Genomic DNA, 26,941 nt, shown 5'->3' with positions numbered 1-26,941 from the left:
CGGCCCCTTCGCAGCTCCACGGCTGCCTCTACCCACCGGGAAAGAGAGGCGGAGGGTATGACCTTGAAACCGCACATCCACACCGTCACGCATCCGCCAGATAGGCGTTACCATTCGATGCTAGACTCACCCGTATGGACAAGGGCTGAAGCCGCTATCTGTACTGTCCCTTTAACGGGAGATTGAGAGGTCTGTACGGGTCTGTGCAGACGACCTCGGCCGTCCTACCCCCCCCTCCCCGCAGACAGCCGAAAAAAAAAAAACAGCTCAGCGGCAAGGCTGACCCAGGCGGGTAGAGCCAAGAACTATCTATCTCTCTCCCACAACGCCCGCTAGTTCAGACCGGCTCCTGCTCCTGCTCCGGAAAGGGTGCCGAACGCCAGGCGCCGAGAGGAGAGAAAGGTAAGACGCCGAATAGGCTTCCGTGAAGTTGGAAGTTAAGATTGCTTTCGGACAGCCAGATAGATCACAATACCAGAATATCACAATCCGAAGGCGGGCTACTGCATCTTTTCAGTTTGTAGCGAGAAAGACTGCCGATTATGCCGTTTATGCCCCGTTTCTCTAGGCTTTGCAGGAGCTCCGTAGAAGAGACGCGACCTGCCCTAGCCGGCGGCCGCCATGTTTTCCCCCCCCCACAAGGTGTGGTTGGGGGAGAGAGTTTTTTTTTTTTTCACAGAGGGTGTCTAGTCTTACAAAAAAAAATATAATAAAAAAAAAAAAAAAAAAGAGAAGGGGAAATAAAAGATTCAAAGGAAAAGAACCAAAAAAAAAGGAAAAAAAAAAGAAAAGGGAATAAAAGGAAAAAAAAACAAAAAACATATATATATGTTTATGTATGTATATATATTACCTACTGGCGGTCGCCAGTAGGTATATATAGTTAGGATTTTTTCCCTATGGGATTTTTGAAAATTCTATGTCTAATAACTTTGGCGTTTGTGGACGGAATTGGCTGAAATTTTCTGGAAAATGGAACATTTTGTTTCTGAGCAGCCCCTGGAAATTTGGGGGGGGTTCGTCAAGGGGGGGCAGAGAAAAAAGGGGGGTCCCAAAACATGTTTTTAACATTGAGTTTTCCATAGGGCGGTTGGCCTCACTTTTAGGCCGAACGGCTGAATGGATTTGCACGAAACTTGGCAAAATTGTAGGGACTGGTAGCCCGATGTGCCTTTAGTAGGTCTCAATATATGTGCTCCAGTGGATTTTGAGAAATTAACGTTTAAAAAAAGATATATATCTGTAAGCGCGCTCCGGGCAGCGCCCCGGTTCGTGGACCGGGGCGCGTACCGGAACTTCGCGTAGCGAAGCTGATTGGCTCTCCGGTGTCTGTCAACATTCTAAACAGTCCGGAGCGGCCGCCATCTTGTCTCTCGGTAGGATTGAGAGACAAGAGGAGGCCAAAACAAAGGGGGAAATAACCATAAGGGGGCATAGTAGATCCTCCCTGACCCCCTAGGTTTAATGTGGAGGCTTTAAAAGGGCCCCGCGGGGCAAAAAAAAACCGGGAAGCGTTCTGGGCAGCGTACTGCAATGAAAAATGAATGATAGACTTTTCAAATGCTGTATGTTAATTGATTGTTGGTTTTGTTGATTATTTTTTATTTTCTTTATTTTTTAAGCATTTTTTTTTATTGTGATTGTGTTTCATAATTTATTAAACTTTCTAACATTTCATTGTCAGAAATTTCATAATTATCATTGAATATACATTGTAGTCTCTGAGGGTGTAAAATGTCCTCATTTTCAAGGAGGTTATCTACTGCTTGTACACATTGCAGTAGTTCTTTGTCCCAAGTTTCATCGAAAAATTCAATATCATTTTCATCAATGATTTCTTGGCTGCTCTCTTGCAGGACAATTTGAAATTCAACTTTCTGTTCGCCTTCCATTTTGCCTGAAATTTAGATTAAAAAAATATATATTAGTAGAGATAGGGCACTGTTGGGATTAATTTTAGATAGGCAGTTTTTATCAGTGAATTTATCTTTGGGCAGTGTATAGTATCAGAGTGGAAGTAGGAATATAAAAAAGTGTATGTGATTTAACGTAAGTAAATTCATAATTATACAAGAGAAGCCTAACTCCATCCATAACTATAACAGAGAAGTCTATCTAAATCTATAACTACTACAGAGGGATAGTATATAACTATCAGAAAAAGTTTACCATATTAACTTATAATGCACAATATACTTCAGTTTTAAAAATAAAAACTTACCTTTAGAAAGAAGTTGAAGGAATTAGTGAAAATACTATTGAAATGTACACCAAGAAGTAGTAGTCAAAATGGCTGTGTTTTCTTCTCTTCCTTTATATATATTCAGGTATATAACCAATGAAATGTCAGGTAAAAAAAGTAGAAAATGAAAGTAACATATTAATTGGTTGTCAATTCCAACACTTCAGATGTGTTTTGTGAAGTAATTTACCTCAGGGTATTTAGAGAGGTCTACAGGCTAAATGGCTAAATGGAATTCCAATCAAATTTGTGAAAATGGTAGGGATTGGTATGTAGTATGAGCTAATCTATATTTGGTGAAATTGTCTCCAGTAACTTTTCTGTAAACTACTTTCCCACCTTTTTTGATGGTGCGCTTCCCAGGGAGCGACCCGGTACGCGAACCGTTGAGTGCCCCGGTTCGCGTACCTTAAGCGTTACGGGAGTCCACCATTTTGTGTTTCGGTCGAATTAAGATACAAAATGGAGGGCAAATAATGTTCAGAATGGGTAGAAGGGGGCACGGTAGACTTATCTTGACCCCCTAGGTTTTGTGAGGGTGGCTGAGGAGGCTTATATGTGCGAAAAAAAACCATTTTTAAAAAAAAATTCGCGAGGTTAGCTCCCGGTTCGCGTACCGGGTAGCGCCCCAGGGAGCGTACTTTGTTGAAAATTAGTGAAAAATGTTAGAGTAAAATAATAATTGTGAGTGATCAGATGTAGGGTAGCTCTGAGAAGAGCTTTTGGGTTTATGGTACATTTAGGTACTTATAAGTAGGTACCAATGCACAGTCTTAAATTCAGAGTGAAAACTCTGTTGCCCTCATCTGAGAAGTGAACTCCATCTCCTCTGTAGATATTTTGCATGTAGTAACGCAAGTTATTGTTGTACAGGGAGCCCATTCCATGGTCTCTCATGTAAGCTGAAACAGATTTGTTTACATGCTTCCTCGACTTCTCAATTTGTGGACAAAATTGGTTTGACCACCTCCATTTCTGTCTTTGGCATATATTTGAATATACCAAGGCAGTGTGAGGAAAAAGTGCTATCAATTGCTCAAAGGTGTCCTTTAAAAGCATTTCCAGACCTACCCCAGTCAAAGTGCCCAAATCATTACCTCCACAGTGCACAATTAACAGGTCAGGTTTGGGCAAATGCATAAAGGTTTTCACCAATGGTATCAATTGGTGACATTTTAATCCTCTGTGGCCAAACCACTTAATTTCCACATCTTGTAAATTGAGGTTAGGTAATTTTCTGTTCTCAGCATACCTGTGAGCCCAGTGAATATAACTATGTCCAACAATCCAGACAGAAAACATGGTGAGAGGAGGTTCTCCTGCAGTCAGATGAAGTGTGGCAATGAAATGGCAGTTGAAAAAATGAGAGTTTAAAATGAAAAAAACTGTGGAGTTTCTGTGTTCATGAAGCAGTAACAGTGATTGGTGGATTTTGATTGCTGAAAACAGAAAGTTAGGGTGCATGGATGTGTTCTTTGAAAGATGTATTTTGAGTGGTCAATAAAAAATCATTAAATGAAAGATTGCAGTGGATACGCAGGTGCACTGAGAGTTCAGAGTTCAATTGCAACATTGTTGTGTGAACTTGCAAACACCAGAAGTCTTCCAAGAGGTGCTTGCTATGCAGAAAAGGCATGAAATGGCAGAGGGGGGAAGGGTTTTCATTTGAAAAAAAGTGAGGGAAGAGTTTTGATTGGGTGACATGAGAGATATGTGTGAAGAATTACAGCATTTCTGTGCTTTTGATAGCTGCAGACTCTGGAGTGCATACCTTTTGCTCTGCTGAAGACAAATTGGTGTGTTTCTGAGACTGTTTTCAAACTCAAAGTATTTGCTAAGGTGAGAAAATATTTCTTTAATTTAGATAGAGAATAGTGTGCTTTAAGGAAAAAATTATGAATTATGTGGCGCAAATTGCTTGTAAATATGCTCCCACCTGTGCATGGAAAATTTAGATTTTGAATGTTTGTGTTACATAGCCATGTTAAAAGTGATACAAACATGCTGCAAAGGCAATTAAAAAACGCTTTTATGTGTCTTAAGGACATTTTAAGTAATTTTCCCATGTGCAGTGTTTTGAAATTATGATTTGAAAATCGTTTTTGGGGAAAAGGAATTGTTTTTAAATATATGACAAGGACATAATGGTGTATGCTTCTTTATACGGCAATTGACTGTCCCTGATGTTATTTTTCCCATTTTAATGTAAGACCTTTCTCTGTGGCGCAAATTGCTTGTAAATATGGTCCCACCTGTGCATGGCAAATTTAGATTTTAAATGTTTGTGTTACATAGCCATGTTAAAAGTGACCCAACCATGCTGGAAAGGCAATCAAAAAACAATTTCATGTGTCTTAAGGACATTTTAGGTCATTTCCTCATGTGCAGTGTTTTCAAATTATGATTTGAAAATCGTTTTTGGGGAAAAGGAATGGTTTGTAAATTTATGACAAGGACATAATGGTGTATGCTTCTCTATAAGGCATTTCAGTGTCTCTGATGTCATTTTTCACATATTACATTAAAAGACCTTTCCCCGTGGAGCACATTCCTTGTAAATATGCTCCCACCTGTGCATGGCAAATTTAGATTTTGACTGTTTGAGTCACATAGCCATGTTAAAAGTTACCCAAAAAAATTGCAAAGGCTTTAAAAAAACACTTTCATGTGTCTTAAGGACATTTTAAGTCATTTCCCCGTGGGCAGTGTTTTCAAATTATGACTTGAAAATCGTTTTTGAGGTAAAGGAATGTTTTTAAAATTTATGTGCGCCATATGCCCCCAAATTTCTTTTTCAGGGGTGCAGCATGGTGTTCTTGAGACACCCATGCACCCTTGGAAAAATTCCTAATTTGCGATGAGCTAATTGCTAATCGCAAATTGCACCTTCATTCCTATGGGCCTCCTGGCCCATGGAAATGAATGGGTAATTTGCAATTAGCAATTTGCTCATCGCAAATTAGGAATGGTAAAGAATCGCTATTTATCCCTTAAAATTCGCTATTTAGGAAATGCAAAATAGTTTGATGGTACATATGGCGGTTCATCTGTAACAAGATAAGAAGCTTAGGGATAGATTTATGATGACTGGCGCAATGAAGTGGACATCACTTACTTCATTGGTAGAGCTTTACATGTATTATGTCCTCTGTATTCTTCATCAAGCGTAACTTTAATCTGCAATCCTGAGTAGGCCTCACCTTAAACAAACCTCTGGATAGGCCACACCTTATTGTCATCATGAATTAATCATTTAAAATGCTAGGGACAGATTTATGATAGGTGTATGCCTCTTTTGCGCCACTTACAAAACACTGTCCACGGGGAAATGACTTAAAATGTCCTTAAGACACATGAATGTGTTTTTTTAAAGCGTTTGCAATTTTTTTGGGTCACTTTTAACATGGCTATGTGACTCAAACAGTCAAAATCTAAATTCACCATGCACAGGTGGGAGCATATTTACAAGAAATGTGCTCCATGGGGAAAGGTCTTATAATGTAATATGGGAAAAATGACATCAGAGACACTGAAATGCCTTATAGAGAAGCATACACCATTATGTCCTTGTCATAAATTTGCAAACCATTCCTTTTCCCCAAAAACGATTTTCAAATCATAATTTGAAAACACTGCACATGTGGAAATGACTTAAAATGTCCTTAATTCAAAATTTGCTATTCTTTATTTTGCGATTGCACTGAAGGATTTGCAAATTTTGCGATTACTTAAATGCAATGTATCGAACAAAAAATATGTAAAACATGACATTAAGGATTTGGAAACTACCACCAACTTCTAGTTTGTGGTAATTTGCGAATTCTTTTCAAAAAGCATTTTTTTCCAAAAAACAAAAGGTGCCATATGACGCCAACACATGTCCTTATGGGCATGTATGTGCGCAATATGCCCCCAAATTTCTTTTTCAGGGGTGCAGCAGGGTGTTCTTGAGACACCCCTGCACCCTTGGAAAAATTCCTAATTTGTGATGAGCTAATTGCTAATCGCAAATTGTACCTTCATTCCTATGAGCCTCCTAGCCCATGGAAATGAATGGGTAATTTGCAATTAGCAATTTGCTCATTGCAAATTAGGAATGGTAAAGAATCGCTATTTATCCCTTAAAATTCGCTATTTAGGAAATGCAAAATAGTTTGATGGTACATATGGCGGTTCATCTGTAACAAGATAAGAAGCTTAGGGATACATTTATGATGACTGGCGCAATGAAGTGGACATCACTTACTTCATTGGTAGGCCTTTACATGTATTATCTCCTCTGTATTCTTCATCAAGCGTAACTTTAATCTGCAATCCTGAGTAGGCCTCACCTTAAACAAACCTCTGGATAGTCCACACCTTATCGTCATCCTGGATTAATCATTTAAAATGCTAGGGACAGATTTATGATAGGTGTATGCCTCTTTTGCGCCACTGTGCGTCACTTTTCTGATGCAGCGGCGGTGCAAAAGATTTGCTATGAGGCGACAAAATTACAAATTGATGCATTTAGGCAGATATGTCATGGTGTAAAAAAAACGTACCACATGAAACCGATGCAGCAGTGATGCAAAAGATGCACCATGTTGCAAGACAGGCCTCACTTGGGGCCATATGTATCAAGCTAATTAGCATTCGCAAAGATCAAAATTCTGCGAATTTCGGCCTTTGCGAATGTTAATTAGACAAATGGTATGTATCAAACAAGTTTGATGCAAAATAAGGAGTAGCAAAATTTGCTATTCCTTATTTTGCGATTGCACTGAAGGATTTGCAAATTTTGCGATTACTTAAATGCAATGTATCAAACAAAAAATATGTAAAAAATGACATTAAGGATTTGGAAACTACCACCAACTTCTAGTTGGTGGTAATTTGTGAATTCTTTTCAAAAAGCTTTTTTTCCCAAAAACAAAAGGTCCCATATGACGCCCACACATGCCCTTAGGGCATGTATGTGCGCCATATGCCCCCAAATTTCTTTTTCAGGGGTGCAGCAGGGTGTTTTTGAGACACCCCTGCACCCTTGGAAAAATTCCTAATTTGTGATGAGCAAATTGCTAATCGCAAATTAAACCTTCATTCCTATGAGCCTCCTAGCCCATGGAAATGAATGGGTAACTTGCAATTAGCAATTTGCTCATTGCAAATTAGGAATGGTAAAGAATTGCTATTTATCCCTTAAAATTCGCTATTTAGGAAATGCAAAATAGTTTGATGGTACATATGGCGGTTCATCTGTAACAAGATAAGAAGCTTAGGGATAGATTTATGATGACTGGTGCATCACCAGGGATGTGTCAGTCATCCTGCGCCGCTGTTCCGCCACCCATGGTGTGCTGCATTTACAATGCTGGGCATCATGGGGCAAAAATGGCACAGATGCGTGACGTATCTGTGCTGTAAAGGTAGTGATTGCTGGAGTTATATCGCAAGTGCGATGCAGCTCAAGCAAGGCTCAGGGGTGCCCCATCTCCACAATGTTGCGTCAAGACCTATGCCTGCTTAAAGCAGGCGCAGGGTTTTGACGCAGCTTTCTCCTATCTGATTGTAAATACGGCACACCATGGGTGGCAGAGCAGCGGTGCACGTTAACTGGTGCATGCCTGGGGATGTGCCATTTAACATAAATCTGCCCCTTTACATTTAAGTATGTGCAGGGGACACAGAGTCGGTGAGGCTTATCCAAGGTTAAGAAGAGATGAGTCCTGTTCACTGAAAAATTAGACATAGTCTTCACCTGCTCAGCATCGCTGGACATGGCTAAATAATAGCTGCAAAATATTACTCTTGTTAAACAATTTTACTATTATAATCTCTGAGATTTGTCTCTTACTCTGCAACATCTCATTGTTGTTATCTTTCTTTAAAGATAAAGACAACATCAACATGAGCGACAATCTGCAATCAGTTGATTTTGACCTCATCATTGAACTCGTAATTGAAACATCAGTGGATGTTGATCCCTTGGATGATTTAAATCCTGAGGATGAAGAAGAGCGTGATGAGGATGCAGATTTGTCCGAATTATATGACATAGGGTGGGAAGCTGACCTGCTTGAGCCTATGGAACTATAAACATTTATTTTTAAAATTTATAATAAATAAAAAGTAAAAGTGTAAACCGTTTAATTTAAAAATAAAGACACCATCAAAAACAGGTTATGTGTAGTGTCTTCAATAAAATATTAAAATATGCTCATAAAATTAGATCAGATTCACATATAAGATAGCACAGGTAACATGATTATAAATTCCATTTCTTTTCTGCTATTTCTGTATTGTAAATTTGCCAAGGACTAAAAAATCTTATATTTAAAATGTCAAGTAGTGTGTTAAGTTTTTGATCACTGTTATTGATTTACTGTTTGGTAATAGTGGTTAATAACATTTTTAAATATATTTTACCACAGATTCAACTGCAGATCATTTCAACATTTCACCATGCCAACGAAAGAAAGAGAGAGAAAGGCTGCAAAACGTCAAAGACAGCAGGCCAATCAAAATAAGCAGCAGTCCTCTAACAAAAAGATTTGTCAAGTCACGAAGAAAGCACCGGGTAAGAGCACAAATTATTTCATAAGAAATATGTGTAGTAAAAAAAATATTACTACAGAAAATGTTTCAGTCCAGAAAAATAGAAGTAATTCAAATGGAAAGGAAAGGCCAATCAAAAATGTTACTGCTAGAGCAAGAGATAACTCTGTGCATGATAGTAGAAGGAAACAACAGTTTAGGGACATTCGTAAACGAATGTTCTGCAACAGGATAATTGGCAATTTGTTAAAAAATATTAAGAAAGGTCAACAGAAAGTTATTTTTTATAAGAGAAAAAAAAAAGTTGAGAAAGTTATTGATCAGGCATTTGAAATTAAACGTAAGTTATTTATTTTGATAATCAATAGAATTAGGAAGCTAAACAAGACAATTTATGATTTCAAAAGAAATAGTAGATGGAAGAGAATAGTTAATCGTAGTAATTTTTGAGAATTTTTTTCTGGAGAATGGATGCATAGTTCAAGCTGTGAGGCATTTTTTAATGAGGAGAGTTATTTCCAGGATAATGATTTGGTGCATGCAGTTGACACCAGTGGTCGTGCTTATGAAGTGAAAGATGGTTGTCCTGTTGAAAAAGAAAAAATTGTGACAACAGAGACAGAAGAGGTGTTAGGTAATGAGGTTTTAGGAAGACGTGCTAAGGGTCCTGTGTACACCTGGAAGTGTAGTAGTATTTGTAGTGTGCGACAGGATTCCATCAATTTGCTTTGTGATTTTGTACGGTCATTTAATAAGAAAAGTTTGAAGCAGAAAATAAGGTTGTTGCAAGAATTAGATCCTTGCAGAGTGAGAGAAGTGACAGGTTTGCATGGTCATTCACTGGCTTGTCTTTCCAGGAGAGTATGCCAGAGTGTTTTTCATCATTTCAGGATGCTAGCAGTGCATCATAATAAAGTGAGGAAATTAGTTAGAATGTTGTATTATGCTAAGAGTCCAGCAATTATGCTTAAACAATTATGCGCTGCTCTTTTGCATGGTTCTGAAATAGATGTGAAGAATATATGTGAAGAAATTGAGTTTTGTTACTTTGGAAGTAAAGAGGAGAATGTTGAAATTGACCAAGAAGAAGAGGGTAATGTGGAAGATAGTGTACAGGTTTCCAGTACAGATAATTTTCTGAAGGAAATTGCGACGTTTCAGGTGAAATCAAGTGAGAGGCCTAATTTCACTTGTGTGTGTTGTCGACGCACTTATTATAAGAATCAGACTAAGTTAGTGGATTTATATGCGAAAAGTGAAAGGGAAAATAATAGTGAATGGAAGGATTTTGCAACATACTTGATGGTAGAAAAGTGTTTTGATTTGGGATTCGATCAACGTGTGTGTACTTATTGTTGTTGCAAATTAAATCAAAACCAGATGCCTGCTAGAGCAGTTCATAATAATCTGGAATTGGTTGAGATTCCTTCTGAATTGAAGGATTTAAATACTTATGAATCTATTTTGATTCAAAGTATCCATCCCTTTCAGGCTATTGTAAGAATGGAGCCAAAGACAGGGAAATTGCCTCCATCAGATTTACAGAGAGGATTAAAGGGAAGAGTTGTTTATTTGCCTCTAGATTTGAAGAAAAACATTAACACAATCGGAGTAGAAAAAGTGGACGAGGAACCTCTGGTTATCTTAGTTAATGGGGTTCCGACAAAGAATAAGAAAATATGGCAAGATTTAGTAGATGTTAGGAAAGTTAAAAAGGCAACATTGTATTTGAAAAAAAATAATAAATACTATAAGAATGTATATGTTGCAGAAGAGGAAGTAAGTGAGGAAGATGATAGCGATTTGTGTGCTGGTCAAATTGAGAAAGTAGAACCCTCTACTAGTGAAGAAATATATGAACATTATAGTGTTCATCCTTTGCATTCCAAGGAAGTCATGGGGAATGCTATTGAGTTGTTTCAAATGAAACAAGCCAAAGGGAGTCCCATTAGTGTTTGGGAGGAAAGTTTGGAAGCTCGGTGTTTCCCACAGCTTTTTCCAACAGGTCAGGGAGGAAGATATGATGAGCGACCTCATCAAATTCCTGCTTCTGAATACCGGACTTTGCGATTGTATGCAGGAGATGCTAGGTTTCGACAATGCATTCCTTATTTGTTTCATCTCCTGTTTGAAAGCGATCTGTCTGGACTGTCATATGCAGTGAACCACATCTTGAAAAGTGGTATACACATGCAAAACATCTCGGCAAGTGACTTTATGGAAAAAGTCAATGTCCAAGAGAGTATTTTGGATTCTCACCTGATTAATCTCATGGCGTGTCAGCGTGGTACTAATGAGTACTGGTACCGTCGTCATGGTGATTTAAAATGTATGCTGAGGAACTTAGGTACTCCCACATGGTTCCTCACTCTGAGCTGTGCCGAGTATGGCTGGGAAGACTTACTTGAATTTCTACGAGAGGCAAATGCTAACGTAGATAACATCGAATTCAAGACACCCGGAGAACTGTGCTCTTTGGATCCAGTCAATGTATGTAGGTACTTCAATCATAGATTTGAAGCTATGATGTCTTTCATCATGAATAAGAAGAATCCACCTCTTGGAGAGGTGTTGGATTTCTTCTGGAGAAAGGAGTACCAAGCAAGAGGTGCTCCTCATATACATATGTTGCTGTGGATCAAGGATGCACCTAAATTTGGAACGGATCCAGAAGACTCAGTGATGAGTTTCATCCAACAGTATTCTACGTGTGCTGTTCCAAACGCAAAGGAGAAGAAAAGCCTAAGAGAAAAAGTTCTGCGTTTCCAAAGCCATCGATGTGGAAAGTACTGCCGTCGTAAATTCCGAAACAAGGACAAGTTCTACACCAAATGTCGTTTCGGCTTTCCACGACCGGTGATTTCTAAAGGAAGAGTAAACAGTTTGATGTCTTCGCTGCGACACAATGTCATGAAGAAATCACCTAAAAACACATACAATTTGAAGAGGAACGAAGAGTCCAAGTACATCAATGACTACAACCCGGTGATTTTGTCCATGTGGAATGCTAACATGGATATACAGTTTGTGGCTGATAACTGTATGGCTGTGGCTCGGTATGTGACGTCTTACATCACCAAAAAAGAGAAGACAGAATTGAAGGATATGTGGGAGGACATTTCCCATGAAAAGAGCCTCAGCAAGAAGTTGTACAGTTTCAGTCTGAAGATGTTGTCGCATCGAGAAATTGGAGCGTACGAATGTTCTGACCGGTTGTCTTCAGCAAGTCTCTATGCCAAGTCCAGGAGTATCGTTTGGGCGAGTCTTGGTCTTGCTGCAACGCGTAATCGAGTTCTCAAACCTGTCCGGGAAATTGAGTATTTGGCGGAAAAGGAGCCAAACAGTACCGACATTTTGAAGACCAACATGTTGGATACATATTATCCAAATCGAAGCATTCACCTCGAGAATGTTTGTCTGTATGAGGTTCTTCAAAATTACATATTCAAGAGGAATATCAAAGAAGATACTGAGAAAGGAGTGTATGCTGTAATAGGAAGTGAGGGATGTCTGGTCAAGCAAAGAAAATGCCACTTGGTAAACCATCGAAAATTGAGTGGCGAATCTCCTGAAAAAAAGGAGTTTTTCTATTTAGCACTTTTGCAACTTTTCAAGCCTTGGCGTGCAGAAGAGGAACTGCTTGGAGATTTCCTCTGTTACGAAGACTCTTTCAATGCCGCCAAGGAGACCATAGAATGTCCTGCTTTTCCCAAATATGTAGAAATGTTGAATGCGGAAATTGAGCAGGAAGCAACGATTGCAGCCGAGATTGCCAGAGACAGTTCTCAGGACAGTCAGAGTTCTGCTTCATTGAGTCAGGATCCACTAGGAGGACCTGTTATTGAAAATGAAGCTGCCACTGCTATGAATGAAGTGGAAAGAGCCATGGCACATGCTCAAGAGGATGCGGTTAACTTAGAAGAGTTGGAAAGACAACTCAACGTTGAGCAGAGGAAAATATATGACGAAGTTACCATGCAAATTGATCATGGTTTAAGTCATGATAAGAAAGAGTGCTCATGTACGTCGTTGAAGCCTGTCCGACTGTACGTGAGTGGAGAAGCGGGAACTGGAAAAAGTTTCCTCATTAAAGCAATTTCATGCTATTTGCAGGAAAGGACAGAGTCATCGCTGTCTTGTGTTGTCACTGCTCCAACTGGACTGGCAGCACATAATATTAAAGGGATTACTTTACATCGTTTACTGATGCTGCCAGTGGAGCATGACAACAAATTACAATATCACAAGCTATCTGGAGATGCTTGTTTTGAAGTTTCAAGAATCTTGAGGAAAATGAAACTTCTTATCATTGACGAAGTAAGCATGGTTTCCAATGTCATGCTTGCCTTTGTGCATTTGAGAATGCAAGAAGTTCTCAAAACAGAGTATGATGTGTTATTTGGTGGCAAACACATCATTGTTTTCGGAGATCTTCTGCAGCTGACACCAGTGAAAGGGCAACCTGTGTTAAAAATGCTCACGCATGAAGATACCAGGAAGTGCCTAGGCAGCATTGGCAACGTCAATATATGGTTAAACTTCAATTATGCTGAACTGCATGAAAATATGCGTCAGGCGAAGGATGAAGTTTACAAGACTATTCTACAAGATGTTAGAATTGGAAAAGTGACCGAGCATGGGAAAGAAGCTTTACATGCACGATTACTGTCAAATTTATATCCAGAACAAGATGTTGTGCCTGAGAATATTTTTCAGAAAATTACTGAGAAGAAATCTGGATTATGTTTGATGCCAACTCTTGCAGAATGTGCCAAATTTAACAACAAAATGTTGCATTTAGAAAAACAAGAGATTGTGAAACTGGAAGCTATTGACAGAGTAGAGCATATGGGATCAACAATTATTTTGTCTGAGAATTTGAAAACAAAATTGGATTCATTAGAGAAGAGTATATCTAAAACTGCAGGTTTTGAAAAGACTCTGAATGTGTGCTTGAACTGCCGTATAATTTTAAGAAGGAATTCACATGTTGAAAGAGGTCTGGTAAATGGATCAATGGGTAATGTTGTTGATTTTGTAAAATACAGAAATAGAGATGGAATTGAATTTTTAAAAATTAAATTTGATGGCATTGAGGAAGTACAGCTAATTGGTCGTTGCTCTGCTAGATTTTTGCTTGTAAAAGACTTATATGTTCGCCGTAAGCAGTTTCCTGTTTGCTTGGCATATGCGGTGACAATCCATAAATCGCAAGGTTTAAGTGTAGACAGTGCATTGGTGAATATTGGCAGTTCTGTGTTCAAGGAGGGTATGGCATATGTGGCATTGTCAAGAGTTAGAACTTTATCGGGATTGTACTTGATTGAGTGTGATGTCACAAACATTTGTGCGGATCTAGATTGTGTTAAGGAATACAATAGGTTAAGAAGAGAGTATGCGCCACATTTGCCTCAGTATCCTTTGTTTGAGAAACGTGTGGTAGGCCGGAAACGAAGAAATGTGACCAATACTGGGGAGGTTGTAGCAAAAAGACAAAAAGTAAATGAACCTAAAATTACAAGCAGAAACAAAAAGGATTCTGTTGAAGATGTTGTTGGTTTTCAGTTTGAAAACAGTTCTGGTGTCAACTGCTATGCTAATGTAGTGGTTAATGTTTTGTTTTCTCTAGAAAATGTAAAAGAAGAGATTGTGGTCAATTCTGATCAAACATTTTGCAGTTTGTTAAATTCTGTGTTAGAGAAATGTAGCACTGATAGAACAAACATAGAAAGTGTGTCTGAAATTCGAAATCTGTTAGACAGATGTTCAGGCCAAACACAATTCTCTCAAAATATTCAGCAAGATTGTCAGGAGTTTTTAATGTATATGCTTGATGTATTGCATGCTGAAGGTGTAGATGTAGATCAGCTGTTTGGCCTTTCTTATCAATGGCAGCATGACTGCGAGAACTGTATGGTATCAAGTACTACTAGTGTAGACTCAGAAAGATTTATATATTTAACTTTGCCAGACAGTAAATCAGTCTCCTTTAATAAGCTAGTAAAAGCAGCTGATCACAACATGGAGTGTAGCCAATGTAAATCTGAAATGATGTCCACATTATTTATACGAACATATGGCCAGTATGTCATTTTAATGTTCCAACGATGTAGGCCTGATGGAACAAAATTGACAACTTTAATTAAAAATTTTGTAGCTTCGCAGTTGTCAATATCAGGAAGGACTTTTGTAACTGCAGCAATTATATATCATGACGGTCCTTCAATAACATCAGGACATTACACAGCTTATTTAAAGTCTAGAAATGGCTGGTCATTCTGCAACGATTCTGTTTTAATTTTCAAAAAAAAATTGCCGTATGACCTTAAAAACTCTTACCTGGTGTTTTTAAAACCAAAATTTTAGGGAAATAATCTCGGGATGTGCTCTGTGGAATTTCAAGAAGTTCTAATGGCTCCTACACAATTTGGCCTTGAGGATAAGTGTAGTTCAGAGACATAACTTCTAACCATAAGACTGGACGTGATGGAGAAATAAGTGCAATTTGAATGAGTTCAGAAAAACTATTTCTTTTTATAAGCTAATTGAAGCAGCCAATCATAACATAAAGTAGAGGGAATGTAAGTCTGCAACGCTGTCTACTGTTTTACATTGCTTTGTGATTGAAAGTGATGTAGAGAATTAAATAATTGTAGTAGTCATAGAGTTAGTGTAAGTCTGCTTCATAGTAAGCAGTATCAGTGTCATAGGAAATGTAGAACATGACTGAGCAAGAAGGGGAAGATATTACTATTCCAGGATTGTGAAAATGATCTTCAACATTTTAATTCTGAAAGTTGCGGAAATGCCAAATGACGGGATTGGCTTACAAGAAATCCAAGAGTTATAAATGGGTCTGACAAGATTTGGCCTTGTGGAAACTTGTGGTAGAGAGCAAGAAGTCATTTATTGCATGTAACATGTTTTTAAAAACGATGGAGATTTTCTTTCAGAAAGTGGCGGGCTGAAAGTAATAACAGCACAAAAGAGTGTAAGCTGTTCATAGGACATCCTTTGACGTCATGGAAAGTAAGTTAACTTTAAGGAGTTCTGAATTCTGATTTCTTATGTTGTATGGGTTTTTTAAACACAATCATTTTGATTGTGTTTTTTTTTCCCCGCTGTTATATGATGAATACCTTCAAGTCATTGTTTTTAGTGAATTTTGATACATTCTGAGAACAGCAAAAATAAACCATTTAACATGTATAATTAATTCTGTACTGTTTGCATTTATGATGTATATGTAGAACTGTGTAGGAGGCATGGAGAAGGTGAGGCTTCTGTAAGTGTCAAAGTTGTTGCATGCAGTGCTCATATTCTACGTAGTCTTTCATATGATAGACTACATCTGCACAATGAGATACCTAAGCAAAGGAAACACAAGTGATGTGATTGTGAAATGAGCAAAATAAATTGCACGTATTTCAATTACATCACCTGTGTTTCCTATCATTACGAATCACATTGTGCAGATCAAGTTTAGGTCTGTCCAGGGAAACATAGGAGGTTTGGACTTTGTTCAAGAGTGCAGTGGACATGACTCACTTCATTGGTAGACCTTCACATGTATTATGTCCTCTATTCTCTTCAACAACTCGAAATTTCATCTGCAACCCTGAGTAGGCCTCACCTGAAACAAACCTCTGGATAGGACACATCTTATTGGCATCCTGAAGCAATTATTTAAAATTTTAGTGTCTTGCGACACTTTTCTGAGACAACAGCAATGCAAAAGATGCACCATGTTTTAAGATAGGCCTCACTTCATCTGCATCAAGATACTGTTAGTTTAAAATGTATATCTTTAGGACTGTGTAGGGGGCCTGGAGAAGCAGAAGCTTCTGTAAGTGTCAAAGTTGTTGAAAAACTGTTTGTCCTTCAATCTTTTCCCTTGTCTTTTGTAATTTTTAAATACATGTTTTAATATTTTTGAAATGTTTGTTCTCTCTTTCACAGATTGAAAGTATAAAAACAAAAAGTGAGTAATTTAACGACAATTATAAGGTAAATGCTTTGTACTCTTTTCGTTACATTTCTATCACATTCACCTACTATTAGTTCCACTGCTTCATTTCTTTAACCCTCAGTTTCCTGCCTTTGCTACTTCCCTCATTCCTTTCTCTATTACCTACTTACTCAACTCCTTCCACTCTTTTTCTCAGTCCCTCTCTTCTCATAGTTCCTCACTCTTGTTCACTCACTCCGTCTCTATTACTCTTAGTGTCTTTGACTGATCACTCTATCACTACTTGTTCATAATGCTTTCTCTGTGTAGTTGAAGCACACTAAGGGGCATATTATGAACACAGCCAATAAAATTATTGCTCTTTTTATTGGCAGAAAACTGGTGCAAAAGTGGTTTTAGCGGCAGTTTTCTGCCGCAAAAGCAGCTTTAGCGACACATTTCTGCCAATAAAAGCTGCAAAACTTTTATTGCCTATGTTGATGATATGGCTGTATGTTACTTACATTTCTTTGCTGTTTCAATTAATCTTTTTCTGTTATTTTTTGTTTTCTGTTTTCTATTTTTCTCTCTGTTATTCCTCATGTTTTAATCTTATTTTGAACATTCACTCACATTCTCTAAGAAACTCTTCTTTGTTAATGTTATACTCTCTTTTTTTTTCTTTCACTTCGTTATCTATTTTGTTTTTCACAATTATACCCTCTTCCGTCTTTTCTTCGGTAAATAGATCTATTAAACAGTATGTCTTCTTTACTCCCTATAGCTGTCTTTCTTTTAACATCACTCTCTGTTTACTTTCCTTATACTTACTCTTTTTTTTTTTTTAATTTTTTTTGGTTAGCTCCCGGTCCGCGTACCGGGAAGCTAACCGGGGAGCGAACCAAAAGAAATAGAGCTTGCCAGAGTGCTAAACATTCTAGCAATTTTTTTTGAAAGGGAAGGTAGTTCTGAAAAGAACTTTTTTTTAATATTTTTGTTGTTTTATATTTTTTTTTTATTTTTTGAACATTTTTTGTTTTTTTTGTATTTTTTGAACGATTTTATATTTTTTTGGGTTTTTTTTGGGGGGGGGAAACAACAAAAAACAGGCGTTAAAAAGGGCTCAACAGGAGCAAAAAAAAAATTACTGGGGGCGGTTAGGGCAATTATGGTGTTCATACGCCAGGTTTATAGCATTTATGCTCATGTTGCCACATGCTAACAACGCACGACAGTGCATACATGTGTGGATCATGTGGCCAAAATTTTCTTGTATATTTGGCACAGTTTCCCGTACCTCTTCTGGTGTTAATGAAATTGGTATTCTTGGTCTGGCCACAGGAGTTGATCTTGGATTGTCCTGCAAATCCCTTATTTCCGCCCGGCTGTAATTGAGTGGATGCTTCCTTGTCATGTGCCTGTGCATTGTGTGATTTCCGTAACTATATTTCTTGTCCGTCCCTCTGGATAATTGTTCTTTGCATATGAGGCAGGTGACGTACCTCGCATTGACTTTTTTTTGGCCACGAGGGATCGAATAAAACTGCCAGATGAAACTGGCTTTCTTTCTGGAAACCCGGGGCACCTCTTCTAAGAACTGTGGTTCTTCTCCCTCCTCATCCATTTCTTCCTCTTCCTCCTCAGTGTTGGTAATGACCTGGGGAGGTGGTCCTCTCTTCCCATGAGGAGGTGGAGGTGGTGGTGGGGGTGCACCAGCTGAAGCTACCAATGAAGCCATTTCTCATATAGTAGTAAAGGTCTTCCTCTCACAATGATGAAAGTCAGAGTGAGGAAAGAAGGAGGGGTTTTCATCATTTGGGAAAAACAATACTTCTCAACCAATGAAAAGTGTTATTTTTAGGTCACCTGACCTAGCCTTACATCATTATGAAACCAAAAGTGAAATGAACCAATGAAAAGTTTTATTAACAAGTCACATGACCTCTCACGCTCATGTTACGCGCTGCGGAACGCGCCCCGGTTAGCTTCCGGGTCGCTGAGCTTCGCGCCTCGGTCCGCGCCCCGGGACACTTCCGGGTGCGCTAACGCGGTACGTCACAAGATGCATTACGCGCCAACGCGATACGTCGCGCTTTCGCGACGCGCCGCGGATCGCTTCCGGGGAGCTGCGTTTCGCGCCTCGGTCCGCGCCCCGGGGCACTTCCGGGTGCGCTAACGCAGTACGTCATAAGACGCATTACGCGGCAACGCGATACCGTCACTATGTTGATTTCTTACCGGTTCGCGGACCGGGTCGCGGCATCAAATTGAGCTAACGGGAAGCTTCCCGGTTCGCGGACCGGGAGCGAAACAAAAAAAATATTTAAAAAAAATTATTAATAAACATATAAAATATATTTTTGGATTTAAAGAAGAATACATTTTACAGCTATAGATATTAGCTTTTAAAAAACCAATGAAATTCACTGAAAAAACCATAGGTTATAGACCATATATAGTTAGGAATTAGCATTTACAAAACCTTGAAAATTCACTGAAAAAACCATAGGTTATACACCATATATAGTTAGGAATTAGCATTTAAAAAACCTTATTTTACTCACACAAAACCATTGAAATTCCATATATAGTTAGTTGTACTAACTATATATCGCGCACCCGCAATCCACTGCTGATCATGTCACATATTACATCATTCATGACATGGTCAGTGACATCACTGATGACATCACTGATGACATCACTGATGACATCTCAAATGACATCACTGATGACATCACTGATGACAACATCCAGTGACTGTATTTTTCTGTAAAGTTAAAATATGTCTTACATATTGAAGAATGAGTGGATGTATAAGTGTCTGGATGAAGGATTTAGTAGGGGCATGACTGACTGTATGAGTGAGTGATTAAATGTGTCTCACTGAGTGCATGGGTTAGTGACTAAACTGTATTAATTTGGGCATCATTATGTCTGTTGTTCTGTAAACTGCTGCATGTGTTGATCAGTAGCTATATGAGTAACTATATGGGTTATTGATTGGTTGCCCAAGTATTTGTATGGGAGACTGAGTGTGTGTGTGGGTGGCTGGGAGGTGTATGACTCTGTGCATAGATGTGTGAGCAGTTGATTCACTAGATGTATGGGTTCAAAAGTGCATGTGGAAACAGCTGTATGGGCGGTTGACTGTGTGCATGAGTGTATTGGTGAGTGAATGGATATCTCAGTGCTACATGTCAAAGTAAGTACATATGTAAAATACAGTACATGTGAGAGTTGACATATATAAATAACTGTGCATAAGAGCCAGTGAATGTGTGAGTGGCTGTATAGATCATTGTGAACTTGTATCCAGGATTGTATAAGTGAGTAAATATGTTTTAGTATATGTTTGAATAAGTAAGGTGTGTATAACTGTATAGTTGAGGAAATGGAGGTCTGATTGATTCTTTGCATGACTGACTAGGTGTGTGAGTAACTCCATGGATGAGTGACAGTCTGTGAGTGTATGTTTATACTGAGTGTATCTAAGGTGATATAAGAGTCTGAAGAGGTTCATCATAATATCACATGAATGATGTCATCAGTGATGTGATCAGTAATGTCAAATGAGATGTCATCAGTGATGTCATTTGAGATGTCATTTGAGATGTCATCAGTGATGTCATCAGTGATGTCATTAGTGATGTCATCAGTGATGTCATTTGAGATGTCATCAGTGATGTCATCAGTGATGTCATTTGAGATGTCATCAGTGATGTCATCAGTGATGTCATTTGAGATATCATCAGTGATGTCATCAGTGATGTCACTGACCATGTCATGAATGATGTAATAAGTGACATGATCAGCAGTGGATTGCGGGTGCGCGATATATAGTTAGTACAACTAACTATATATGGAATTTCAATGGTTTTGTGTGAGTAAAATAAGGTTTTTTAAATGCTAATTCCTAACTATATATGGTGTATAACCTATGGTTTTTTCAGTGAATTTTCAAGGTTTTGTAAATGCTAATTCCTAACTATATATGGTCTATAACCTATGGTTTTTTCAGTGAATATATATATATATATATAAACAAATAAAAAGGAAAAATTATTAGAGCACCAACTCCGATTTGGAAAAACGATGTGACAACTACCCACTCATAGTTTTATCACTCTCTATAAGTATAACATGGCGGCCTCCCCTAAAATATAAAAAAAACAAAAAAAAGGATTTATCTAGGTATGCCGGGCTATATTTTATATATGTAACAGACCTGGGCAAGGGGAGCTTCTTAGAGAGACAAATCTGGCACCAACGACCAGATTAACTAAGGGGGGGTTTTCCAGGGAGGGGAGGGGGGGGAAGGGGCAAAACTATAAAATATCCTCACCGCCCAGTCACCGTTTCAAACCCACAATTACTATCAAATACATGCATACTCTGTTCGATCCGCATTGGGAGATGTAATTCTCTAATGAGCTGGGGTAAGGGCATGGATATCAGCTGATGGGAATAAAATTTTTATCCTGGAATGTCAATGGCCTGCGTGTTAAGAGCAGGAGATATAGAATATTGCAATATCTGAGGGACTCTCCAGCGCAGGTCATTGTCATCCAAGAAACACATCTTCTTCAACATGAAGTGAGGGATATGTTGAACAAAACCAGATGGGTAGACTGTTTTATTTGCACTAACCACAATGCGAACATTCGTGGTATATTAATTATTTTCAAAAAGCAAATAAGAGCTCAGATTCTTGCCTATGAGGAGGACTTTAGTGGGAGGTGGCTATACGCTAAAGTTAGTCTAGAGGGCAATACATACAACTTGGTTGGTTATTATGGTCCCAATCAGGATGATCCCTCATATCTGAATAAAATTCAGAACCACCTACTAACAACTCAAGGTCCAATAATTTGGATGGGAGACTTTAATTTGGTACTTAACCCAAAACTAGATAAATCCCCCAATTCAAGGGCATTAACCTATAAGAAATCCAGGCAGGTATTGGGGGATGTTATGTCAGCGCTCGGATTAGCGGATCCATGGAGGTAGAGAGCTGGTGAGACTCTCGGCGTATCATATCATAACTATAAATACAATCACAAGTCGAGAATCGACTATGCTCTTTTCAGTTACTCTTTAAAAGACCCCCTAAAGGACTTAACATACTTGCCCTCACACTTATCAGATCACTCCGCTATATTTTTCTCTTTACAATTGGCTCAGCAATCCTCTCAGACTTTATGGTCATTTGATCGCACAATTCTATTAGAGGATGAAGAAACTGACCTCCTCATCCAAGAAACTAAATTTTTCATGGATACCAACATAAACTCTACTCAGTTAAATATAGTATGGGAGTCCTACAAGGCCTATTTGAGAGGTTACATAACTAAAAGGGCCTCTTATCGAGGGAAAATATATAGGACAAAGATCGCCAATATCGAAAGAGATATAGCAATATTGGACCAACGTATTGGTTCCGGAAATGGAACCAACATGGAACAAGAACAACGTAAAGACTTAAAAGAGAAGCTAGATAGTATCCTTCAGGAGAGGGTCGCACGGAGATGGGAAGTAAGTAAGCTCTCCAATTTTGAATACGGTGAGTCCGCGGGCAAGGTCCTTGCTTGGAAAATTAAATCCGAGCAGGCAAAAAAACATATAAAACATATAACTGTAGAGAGCGAGACACTTGAAAGATCGTCCATCAAAGATATTGGAGAAGCATTTCGGGAGTTTTTCCAGCAAATATATAAGGAAGAGACCTTGGGGGACCCGATATCAAAATCCAGATGGCTGGAGAAGATTAGTCTACCCATTCTTAGCTCTGAACAAAGAGATCGTCTTGACAGCCCTATCTCAGAGGAAGAAGTGAGGGAAAGCATTAACAAGGTGAAGAGGGGTAAGGCAACTGGCCCTGATGGTCTCCCTGGTGAACTACTACGCGTCCTAGCACCCGAAATAGTTCCGGTGCTGACAAGGCTTTTTAATGACATCTTAATAACCGGGATGACCCCTCCTAAATCATGGGGCGAGGCGATTATTGTCCTGATCCTGAAACCCGGAAAAGACCCAGCTAAGTGCGGCTCATATAGGCCGATATCGCTCCTAAACAGCGACTATAAGCTCTTTGCAGCTGTGTTGGCAAACAGGTTAGGGCGTGAGGTTGGCTCAATAATCCACACAGACCAAAAGGGCTTCATAAAGGGTCGACAACTCTCGGACCTTACGTATGACCTAATTGGGGCAGTGGATATAGCCTCTACGTTCTCTCTTCCTTTGGCCATTATGACCCTCGACGCTACTAAAGCGTTCGATCGAGTAAACTGGTCATACCTAGATGAGACCATGAAGAAATTCGCACTCGGTCCAAACTTTCGGAGATCAATTGGACTCCTATATGCAAATCCTAGTGCAAGTATTATGGTCAATGGTGTATCTACCCAGCCCTTTTTGATTACCAGGGGAACAAGACAGGGGTGTCCCCTGTCCCCTTTACTTTTTAATATATACATTGAGCCACTTGCAGAATCTTTTAGGGATGACACAAGAATTTCTTCATTTAAATTTGGCGGATGGGAAAAGAAAGTAGGGCTTTACGCCGATGATATAGTAATCTACACCAGCGATCCAGTAAATGCTTTTCCCATAGTGGTCGAAAGGGCCAAGGAATTCGGATGTATTTCAGGCTATGATATCAACGCCGATAAGACTGAGCTAATGACATGGAATATTGCCAATCCGGGGGTTGGAATGGCGCCCCCAATCTGTTCAATGCAGTACCTCGGAGTTAAAATAACACAAGATATTGAAGCCTTAGCAAAAACAAACCTAGACCTGATCGCTAGAGAATGTAGGGCCCTTTTGAGATCTTGGGCGGGTCTTAGATTATCAATTTTTGGGAACGTGAATATCGTAAGGATGTCTATCCTTCCGAAACTGACTTTTATTTTTAACACAATTCCCCTTGCATTTGACTCAAAGCAACTTCTTAAGTGCCAACAAGAAATCAATTCCTTCATATGGGGCTATAAAGCCACAAGGTTGGCTTGGAAAAAACTGAGGAGGAGGAGGGAAAAAGGTGGACTGGCTCTCCCAGACTTGCAGTACTATTCCTGGGCATTCCAGCTTTCCCACTCAAGAATGCTCTTGAAGTCACCAGATCTTACTTCAAATGGGAAGCTATTTAAGGCAATGCTGGTAGGGGCAAACCTTCCATTAGATGGGTTTTTATTTAAGTTTGGAGATCGAAAATTCTTCAAGAAGGTGAGGCTGAAGACTCTACTAACACAACTTAAGTCATGGGTACAAATCAAACGTAGAGTGGGGTTGGCGTACTATTCTAATTACGCTCAAATTTGGGATTCTCCTGGGCTCCCATTGTGCCTGTAAGATTCTCTGGCTACCCCCCTAATTACTGCTGGGCTTTCTAGATGGGGTGAACTGTTATATGAAGGTATCTTGATACGGTGGGATGTCCTTAGGGAGAAAGTAGGGCCGACATTGTCAAGATTTAAGTACACACAAATTAGTAGCTGGGCCACAGAATTAATCAGAAAAGACTCTAATACCGGGAGAATTAGTCCCCTAGAACAACAGCGAGTCGAAAAACAGACAGGGGGCAAAGAGGTGGCTCTTTGGTATTGGTCCATACTGGAAGAGATAGATGGGGACTTTCATCTCCCAACGGAGCTATGGGGTAGAGAAATTGTGACACTAGACGAGGACCGGTGGACAGAATCCTTTTCCCTTTTGTATAAATTGGTTAAACCCGCTTGGCTTAGACGAAATCACCTGTTCACTTTACATCGGGCCTATCTCACCCCTTTACGTTTATCCAAATATCAAGAGGGGAAATGCTGTAACAAATGCCAACTGCTAGCAGCCTCCGATATACACATGTTCTGGGACTGCCCCCACATATCTACTTTCTGGATGGAGATCAAAGCAACTTTGGATTCAATTACTAAGATCAACATTCCCTTAACTTTACCATTTGTTATTCTTGGTCTCGACCAGAACATCATTGGGGCAATACGGTCCTTTATATTCTATGCCATCCTGTTGGCAAGACGGCAGATATGCATGCACTGGGTGGACACCACCATTCCCTCTCACTCAGCATGGCTAACCTCACTTTATGAAACCTCCAAGGTAGACATGAAAAGATCATGTAGAGTTCAGAACCTCACATTTTGGAAATTCCTGACAGAGTGGAAGTGAGGTTTTTTCATTTTTTTTTTGTTTTTTTTTTCTTCTTGTTTTTTTTTTTTTCCCAAATATCCGATGATTAAGCCCACCTATCTAATGGTACAGTATGGTGGTCCGCCCAGATCTCGATAGCTACATACTGGATTTATTGGCACGAAGCTGCCTTGAGATATCGTCACAAGATGCATGGTTGTTCCCACCAACTCATAAAAATTTCTGCCTAGACGTGTAGCGGCTCAATTCTCAGGGCATCGCTCCCAATGGCAGTGAGCCGGTCGGGTGACTTTCGTTGCATCTAAGGGACGTGTGTCGGGCAGATGAGGATAAAAAAAAAAAAAAAAAAAAAGGAAGGGAGCTTATTCTGGAGTCGACAGTGCTATAGAGGCCTTGGGGCTCCCTCCATTATCCCCCTCGATTTCTATGTTGTGGGTGTCCTGGGTGGCAACCGCGGCACCAGTGGGAAATCAAATGGCTGGCTCCTACTGGCAGACACTATGGGTGCTGGCTGGTGAACCAGCAGGGGCTCTGTGGACCTTGTTGCTCCTCTAAAAGAAGCCTCCAACTTTAGATAAAATGCAGCTGTCCCGGGGGTCCAGGACACCCAATAAATAGAAGAGAACCACTCAAAAAAGGATAATAAATGAGCAGCAGGAGCTTTGGAACTTAAACCAGAAACAGACAATACTTTTATTTATCATGATTTTACTCCTACACAAAAGCTATGCATGTGTAACTTAAACACAGTTGAAGTATACACTTGGAAAAGTGGGGTACTCACAAAGAAATCTAATTTGTGATTATTTTGGTAAATTTGCTTGGAACTAGTGTTGAGGAAAAAATGACATTGATTTACTTTTAGTAGTTTATATCTGTTTGAAACGGAAGCAATGTATCTCACAGTTTACCCTATTTACACTTGTTTTGTTTAAATGGAAGTTTTGTTTTCCTCAAGTGTAGCAAGTGCCCTCAAAACTGGTATGTATACCCTTAATTTATATTCACAAAACTTGCATTAGATGTTCTTGGCTACTCATCTGAAACTCCTCTTTTGTGCCCTTTGTTCAAAATAATGACCTTTGGAACTCACCTCCCATCCACATTTAAATACCCTACTTGGGCGCTCAATAGGAGTGTCACACCTACTTGTGATACATACAGTAGGTAACCTTACTCACAATTAGGAATTTGGTGGCTCACGCCACACTCCAGAAGTTTTCCTCAGATACATTTCAGCAGGTCAAACCAGCCAAAATGTTTGAGTAAAAAATGCCTGATAATTATCGCAACATGAGGATTTTGGTGTGTTTAGTACCAAAATATGTATGTTATTCCTCAATTCGGGGACACACTCCTAAGTGGGGACCCACAAATTCTGACCTAGCAGAGTCAAATGTTAGTAGGTCTAATGAATATTGGCTCAAACACCTGGTCATTCCTAATGAGGGCCTTAGCCTAAGTCCAGCAAAGTCAAACAAATTGTTGAAAAGAAACTTAATGATTTCATTTTATGTGTGAATCAGGTGCGGCTCGTAGGGGAGGATTGTCGCGCAAGGGTGGAGGCGGGGGGGAGTTTTAAAATAAATTTAAAAATCCTACCTGACCAGGTCCACGCCGCCTCGGGCCCGTTAGCGCCTACAGGAACGGAACAGCCGCATCACTGCTGGCAAGTTACAAAACCTCTCAACCAATCCTGGCGCTGCCAGCAGCGCCAGGATTGACTCAGGGCACAGTTACTCAACGCCCGCCTGCCCATTAGGAGACCGAGGTTTGAGCCTTTTTGCGCAACCCTCGCTCTCCTAATGGGCATGCGCTAGCCTTAGCAGACACTAGTGCACATAAGTGGGCACGGCACAAAAATTCGCCCTCCGTCCCCACTCATGAGCACTTGTGGCGCTGCCTGCTGCCCCTGTTTGACAACCATGTCAGTCAACATGACGCAGGACCGCCCACCCCCTTCAGACTCTGAAGGGAGTGGGCGATCCTAAGTCATGCTGACTGACATGGCTGTCAGTTCTCCCTCGGCGTCTCTGCACTTAAGTAAA

The 26,941-nt window shown here is 39.5% G+C and overlaps 1 protein-coding gene across 1 annotated transcript in view; it reads right to left on the bottom strand.

Annotated features, from left to right (window-relative positions):
• The window catches only part of LOC144824267 (contactin-associated protein-like 5), a 1,441,011-nt gene that overhangs the window by 730,853 nt on the left and 683,217 nt on the right, over positions 1-26,941 (bottom strand). The gene's annotated exons all lie outside the window — the stretch shown is intronic.

This window comes from Lissotriton helveticus, chromosome 3_1 (assembly GCF_964261635.1).
Source record: "Lissotriton helveticus chromosome 3_1, aLisHel1.1, whole genome shotgun sequence".
Taxonomy (NCBI): domain Eukaryota; kingdom Metazoa; phylum Chordata; class Amphibia; order Caudata; family Salamandridae; genus Lissotriton; species Lissotriton helveticus.
This window is presented reverse-complemented; position numbering and strand designations above follow the sequence as displayed.